The following is a 7477-nucleotide window of genomic DNA, read 5'->3' as shown; positions in this document are numbered from 1 at the left end:
GCCGGCGCGCAGCCCGACCACGAGACCACCGTGCACATTGTAGGACCCTTCTATAGCGTGCAGGTCAGTCCACGTTCCATGCACAACACCTCACACACACTCGTATGTTACACTTTGCAGTGTAAAATGTCATCATTCAAAGGTTTATCGTTGGTTAAATTGGAAGACCAAAACAATGCATTGGTTTAATCAATGTGCCGAGTCGTCTGAATCGTGGTATCCTATATTTATTAAATATGAATAGTGCTAGTTCTTTTATGATCTCCACGTGGGTTTCCGCGATTACGGATCGTTTAGATGAGGTATTTGGAGATAAATTAGACATTTCAGTTTAGAGCACAAACCGTTTTTTCGATCTCGTAACACCCTTTTAAATTCACATTGGAACCTGACTCTAAAGTTCTCTTGTTAGTGTCTTATAGTAAATAGTTTCTGTTTTGACCGAAACAGAAAAAAGGCCGAAAGTTTAGTTTCGGTGGGCCACTAATTATTATAGTGTAAAATTATAAAGTAAGAGCAAGTCTATTGGAGGTTTTACAGTTAATACTTTGGCCATTTATTATTTCTTTCACGCATTTTTCATGTTAATGAAACCATCGCAGATAAAAAGTGTTTTTTACATACCCATTTAATAAATTACGAAATATCTTTAAGTATTCCAAAACCTAATTGTGAAAAACCTACTAAAAACATATCGGTTAGAAATAGTTGCATACGTCTCACAAGAGTTATTGTTCAGTAAGAGAGATCTTTAGTGTATATTAAACAATGTAAATCAGGTCAGGGTTAAAATTCAATTAATGTTGCAGCTGCAATTTTTCACCCCTATGTTAGGTGGCAGCCCCCACTTGTACCAGGAAAAAGATAAAAAAATCAACCACCAACCCACCTTGGGGTCATAAATACGTTACTTAATATTGATTCGTGGAAAAACTAAGTGATTTTGGCTCAAAAAATTCAAAAGTAAATAAACATCGCCATGCCATTGCTACCCATCGTCAAAACACGTGAAATTTAAATATAGGTTTTGATTAGGTCACTGCCATTAAGCGCATCTTTAACACTATAAAATAAATCCTCCGACACATGCCTAGTAGTTTCCCGATGGGGCCTGATCGACCCAATCGATCGATATTATCTTTTTGTGAAGTTGATTTGTAAATGTTAATAAAACAAATCAATACAGAGTGTTTTTTTGTATAAGATAAATTGTTAAAGGTTCACATTGCCTAAATTAAAACTAAGGCTTTCACATTGGACTTTTTCAACAAAACTACAAAATCTCGTCTGATATTTCATATTTGAGGGTGTTTCTGTCGGAAAGTGTGTAAATGAGATATTACCATAGGAGGGCGCTAGTGGGCTAATTTAATTCGGCTCTGATAATTTGTCGATGAATGCCGCCTGTCTTCCTCCTTATCCTACTCCCGTGGGATCTTCCTCCTTATTGTACTCCCTTCTACGTCTACCTCTACCGGTGTACCTCCACACTCATAACTAAAGTTCTACTTGTAACGCGATTCATCCCTCCTCATAACATGCCCATACTATGCTAACCTTTTACTCCTAACCTTCTCTACTACTGCGGCTACTCTCAAACATCCCCTAATATACTCATTACGTATCTTATCCGTTGTTACCTTACACATTCATCTTGACAATTGCATTTCTGCCACATTTAGTCTCCTTTCATCTGTCTCTTATACTATCAGTCTTTCTTTCTTATTTCTATTTGGAATAAAATCATTAATAATTTAAATTAATAATTTAACATGAGGTTTCTTTACTATTAAATTAAAAAAATGGTTTATCACGTTCGTTGAAATGGAAAGTAATAAAAGGGTGCTTTTTTCACTTTATATTATATATATAAGATATAAACTTCTCCCTCCATCTTTTTTCTTTTAATAGTTATACTACGTTTAAACTTTTAATTTGGTACTTCTTGCAAAGCAATGCCATTTTGCTGTGCGAAAATGTTACTTGTCTGTGCATGCTGGTGTATACGAAGTCGTTTGAATGTATGAATGAGGTACAGCATGTGACTTGTGTGCGTGTGCTTGTGCGTGTGCGCGTGCGCGTGCGCGTGCGCGTGCGCGTGCGCAAAAGAAAGGAAAGAAGAAGAACGATAGTAACGTGTGTACACATGTAGTTACAAATGAAGCAATGTCGTGAAGGGGTTGTGAAGGTGGAGCGCGCTTGCTTGCGGCGTGTGCGGCAGTGGCGGCCAGCAGATAAGTACTACAGTAATGTTGCAAACGCAGAGCGAAATGAGTGGCGACTTGTTGTTAGGATGGCGACTCACTGTGGCATAATAACTTTTTACATTTTTGTAGCTATCTCCCGAAGCGGGGTGAGGAAGGTGGGCCCACCAGACTTTGTGATAGACACATAGCCCTGTGAAATCGGCCGTCACGGTTCGCTTTATACATTTGACGCCGCCTTATAGGTGAGTTGCACCCTTTATTAATTACAACTCAAGGCGAATGAATTCTACAACATAATTGCAAATAAAGTATATCGTTTTTGTTTTTCGGTAATCTTTTTATTGTCTATATTGATTGTTTGACTTTGTAACTACATGTGTAATACGGTGAAGTGTTGTGGTGGCTGGCACACGAGACGTTAGACGAAGGATGCCGTGTGCGGGTTCGCTTGCGAGGGTCGGCATGGTTGGAGAGATTGGACGGAGTGGCGTGATTATTTTTAAATACTTATGGTACTTGATTTTCGAACAAAAACATTCATAAATTTTAAGTTTATAAATGTTTTTGTTTTGTTTATTTATAAATAAAACATTTATTAAACAATTTTCAATTATATTATCTTTATATTACCAGATACACTGCTTAACCTTGTTATTTTTCATATTCTATTATTGTTAATGCTTGCTGTGTATTTTTGTACAAGAGAAATGGAACATGTTATTAAAACGTGGACAATGTCCATTGTGTGTTGCAGTCTGCGCAGCGGCGCATTCGAGACATGGTGGCGCAGGCGATGGCCCCGACACGCCACCGCCGCGCCGCGCAGCCGCCGCCGCCGCAGCAGTAGACGGCCGCCGGTGTAGCCGCCGCCGTCACCCGCCACCGTCGCCACCCGCCACCTGCCACCTGCCACACGCCACATGCCTCCCGCCCCCCGCCCCCCACCACTTGTCATTCGCCACTTGCCGCTCGCCACCCGCCGACACGTCTTCACCGTCTCCACCACTTGTCAACATCGTTATCCCCTCATACAGTCGCAAACTATGGCACAAGTAAACACATTGGTGGCCCGGTATATCGCATCACATCGCATCGTATCGCATCGCATCGCATCGCATCGCATCTCATCCAAGATTATAACTCAGCGACGTTGAACATGTTGTTGTCTATTTACCTAAATTATATTAAATATAGCGAATTTTAATTGTAAAATGATATACTTGTATTTTACCATATTTTATTGAATTTTACCACATTGTAAAGTATATTACCATATTTACGTATTTTACCATATTTTATGCCGGATAACCTTTTAATATTATGACATGTTGATAATTTGATGATTATATGTATACTCGCTGTATAAATATTCATATACACAATTTTTATTTACGATATAGTAGATATAGCCTGTATGTGAATTTTACCGTGAATAGTATATTGTTGGTTGTTGTTTTTGTTGACGTGTCGACATGCACCTCGACAGGCGATGCCGCGGCTGGTCTGGCTACTGTACTGCTGTCTGCTGGTAAGCGTCGACGTGTTGTCGTTCAATGTTTTTGTATTTCTTTATCCGTAGCTAGCTTGATGGTTTGTTGTGGTCGCGACGGCGCCTCGTGTACCACACTCGAGTGTACAAAACGTACACATAACACGATTGTGCCAATTCAGATGTTTATCTAGGAGGAATTAAGATTAAGTGTTCATTGTCGAAATTGAGAAACCTAAATGTTTATAATTGCGATGAGTTTGTAATGAAACTGCGCAATCTTACGTTTTAATGTTTTCTTGTGGCCCCATTTCTGAATTGAAGTGATTAAATTATTATCCCCTAAACTGAAAAAATGAATTAAGCCAGGCACTGACCGAACATATGACTAAATATTTACCCTTGTTTTATTTTATAATCTCGAAATATCTGTTCATAAAATCATACGTCTTGTTACACATTGATTGATTTATTAGCATTTGTAAGTTAGTGCTGATACGAGAGTGAAACTTGTTACACTGATAAAAAGCAAAGTCTTAGACGTGTGCTTGACATGTTGCGTATACGGAGCACAGCACGTCGGACTATTTTGATATACTACATTGTTTGGGATGACTCATTCAGCACTCTGAACCGATGTGGTTCAGTTATTATTTCTATGTTACGACTGAATATCATTGGTATCTTCAATGTCTTCAATATGTTTAAAGTTGTTGTTTTTGTCGCTGTTCCCTTGGTAGTATTTTTCATTATTTGTATTACAAGTTATTGTGCTTGCACCTCTGTACCTTGATATGTTCATTAGTCTCATTGCAGTTTGGTCAATTTGGTGGGTGCGGTAACAAACGCGCGACGGCAAATGTTTTGTGTTTCGTTTAAAACGCTCCATAGCAAGCGATTTGGAGGAAAATCGTTAAATGGAAGAGTTTTTCTTGTTGTGACCTGAAATGGAGCTTAGCAGATGTCATTGTTTCGAATGCGTAACATTCCATTCCTGAATGAGGTTTTGAGACAACTACTTGCTTCTTTGACACACCGAGCCGCTTCGACATTTGCGTTTTATTGTAGCTTGTCGTATGTTTGTCTGTGGAGCCGCCGTCGCTCGGACGAGAGCGCGCGGACATTCGGACCACATTGGCGTTGTTGGTCGCAAGTGGCGGAGCGGCGCGGCGTGGCGGCGGCGGAGAGTTAGACCCGCGCCCTGCACCCCGCTCCCCGCATCCCGCACTCTGTGCACCCCTCGACCCGCCTCGTCGGTGGGGTGCGGGGCGCAGGGCGGACGGCGGGCCTCATTGTCTGCGAGAGGAAGGGTGTACATATAGGAGCGTCGTTGATTCCTTCCAGTTGTAAGTGAGAGCGAGAGTATCAATGTACCTACTATAATTTTGATTGGTATTAGAATGCTGAAATAGTTTTAGTTTTTATTGTATCGTTGTGAAGTAGCGTTAAGTTGGGGGTGCGGGCGCCGCGCGGCCCGAGACTGAACTACACCGCCGCCCGGCGCCGCGCCCCCTGGCCCCTGGCCCTGCGCCCTGCGCCCCGCGCCGCGCGCCCCCGCTCTCCGCACGCTGTTGTCTGTCATAGCGGTGTACCTTGATGGTGGTTTAATTAGCGTTTGGTAGTTCCTCGACTTGTGCATGGTATGTGTCGTCGTCTGTCTCATTGGGTTTGTTTCGTGCTGTTATCTTGTGTATTTAAATGGACGTTGGTCGCCGCGGGGACGCTGCGGGGACGCTGCGGGGACGCCGCGGGTCGAGTGCGGCTCCTATCGGAGGGGCTGTTATTGTTGCTTCTCTTGTGAACTCGTGTTAAGGTCCAATATACATTTATATTGTTTTTATTTCTGTGACTGTTCACTCTGTATTTTTATATAATCAGCAACATATTATTTTTGAATTTACTGTTATCTCTAGAACCATTTTATAATTGGTATTAAGTTCTGAAACTAATAACTACCTCAATATTACTAAATGACTATAACTAAAATTGAATTATCTATGTTTTTGGTAATAATAAAAGCTTGCATGGTTTACTTACTTGATTACAAAAGAATTCGTATATAAGAACGCTAAATCTTTATAATTATTAGGAATAAATAAATAGTTATTGTTTGTGTACACATGAGACAATGTAAGGATGCTTTATCTCAATAGATTACTTTGATACAAAACGACAAATGACATGCTTTACTTGAACACAAAATAATGATAAGTGTTTGTTATACCAAAACCAATAGTTGATTTTGTTTGGTACATGGAAGTGATGCAATTGTCGTTTGTGATGAACCTGGAACACAGGGATGTCTCTTTAATACTGATGCCCTCTTAAATACTTGCATTGTGTTTACAATAACCACTTCCATGTCTTCTACTTGACCATGAAAAAGTACAAAAATTCAATAGTGAAATATGAGCTGCTGTTTATTTAAAATCTTGTATGGTTAACTAGACTACAAATATCTGAAACTAGACTACATGTATCTGTATAGTGTAGGAATTAACAACATAGTATTTTTTAATATTAAACACATGTCATAAATCCTTTTTGGTACTTTTTGTTTATGCAATAAAAAGTAAATACTTCCGCAGAAACCAAAATCAAAACATGTTGTGTATCGAAACAAAACTATATTATTTTTTAAATCATGTTTCTAAACAAAATAAAAGATGCAAAAAAGTAGTGAGTCTGATGTACTTTTAGGTTATAATTGTGTTTATTTTTGAATTAATAACTTGAAAGATTTCAAGAGAAAGGAACGCTAATGTTTCGGTATTACTTTGTCAATGATTGACTTAAACAAACAAGAATGGCTAAATGTTTTGATTATTTAGCACTATTTGATTTGTTTAATTATGAAAGAAATAATAATATAAGAAAGCTGTCTGCGTTTATTACTTTTCTTTTCTTACGTTAAAATTTTGCATGCATTTGAAATGTTTTTGAAAATAAAAACTTGAATGTTTACAATATAAGAATGCTATTAACATAATAAATGGAAAACTGTCAAATTTAGGTTTCTTATGTAATAAAAGTGATAAAAATGATTCTTTTTTCATTCCTTTTTACCTTATCCCAATACATTGCTCTAACTAACGATATGAGGTGTAAATATCTCATCGATCACCTCGTTCGCTCGCTTCACTGTAGGATAGGAATGCATAAATACTGGCCGTGTAACAAGTTTTGTTACACCTCGTAACGTCGGTACCAAGGTTAACCGATTCAATGCTAAAGACTAGAGGTGCCATTTTTTACTTGAAGCTGCCGAGTATAGAATGTTAAGAATAAAACTGATACGAGATCTGACGAATGCGAGTTCTCATTAATGTAAAGTCTGACTTAACATTAAGTGCCTTCATCTCACTTACGTACACGATTATACGAGTAATAAGATATTTCTGCATAAATAATCTAGCCATTTTAACAAAACTCATTTTAAATTTATTATTGTATCTGGTTTGTACATTTCAATTGAAAACAGCGTCAATTAAAATTTACAACTTGGAGGTTTTTGTACTAGACTTCAGTAACTCTAAACTCATGCCACATGACTAGATAAACGGTACAGAAAACAAGCTACCACCCAAATACTACAACTAACCTAGTATGCGTATGTGTGCGTGTCCATTGACTAAATTCTGTATCGTACTATACTTAAAAGTAATATTGTGGCGTTTAAAAAGTACATATTTGTGGAAAGTCGCGGCCTCATAGTTGCGGCGTGGCGTAAGTCGGGCAGTAGCGGGCATGAATAATGTATGGCGTGGCGTGTCCGTCGTGC

At 38.9% G+C, this 7477-nt stretch overlaps 1 long non-coding RNA gene across 1 annotated transcript; it reads left to right on the top strand.

The window, feature by feature from the left end:
- LOC106110586 lies at positions 1-5246 on the top strand. Its single transcript, XR_001226108.1, has 2 exons — positions 1-63; positions 2962-5246. It is a non-coding gene; the product is annotated as an uncharacterized LOC106110586 (long non-coding RNA).
- Positions 5247-7477: the final 2231 nt, after the last annotated feature.

Source organism: Papilio polytes, unplaced genomic scaffold, assembly GCF_000836215.1.
Source record: "Papilio polytes unplaced genomic scaffold, Ppol_1.0 DF824437.1, whole genome shotgun sequence".
NCBI classification, from domain to species: Eukaryota; Metazoa; Arthropoda; class Insecta; order Lepidoptera; family Papilionidae; genus Papilio; species Papilio polytes.
Note: the sequence above shows the minus strand (reverse complement) of the source record. Positions and strands in the feature narration are given on the sequence as shown.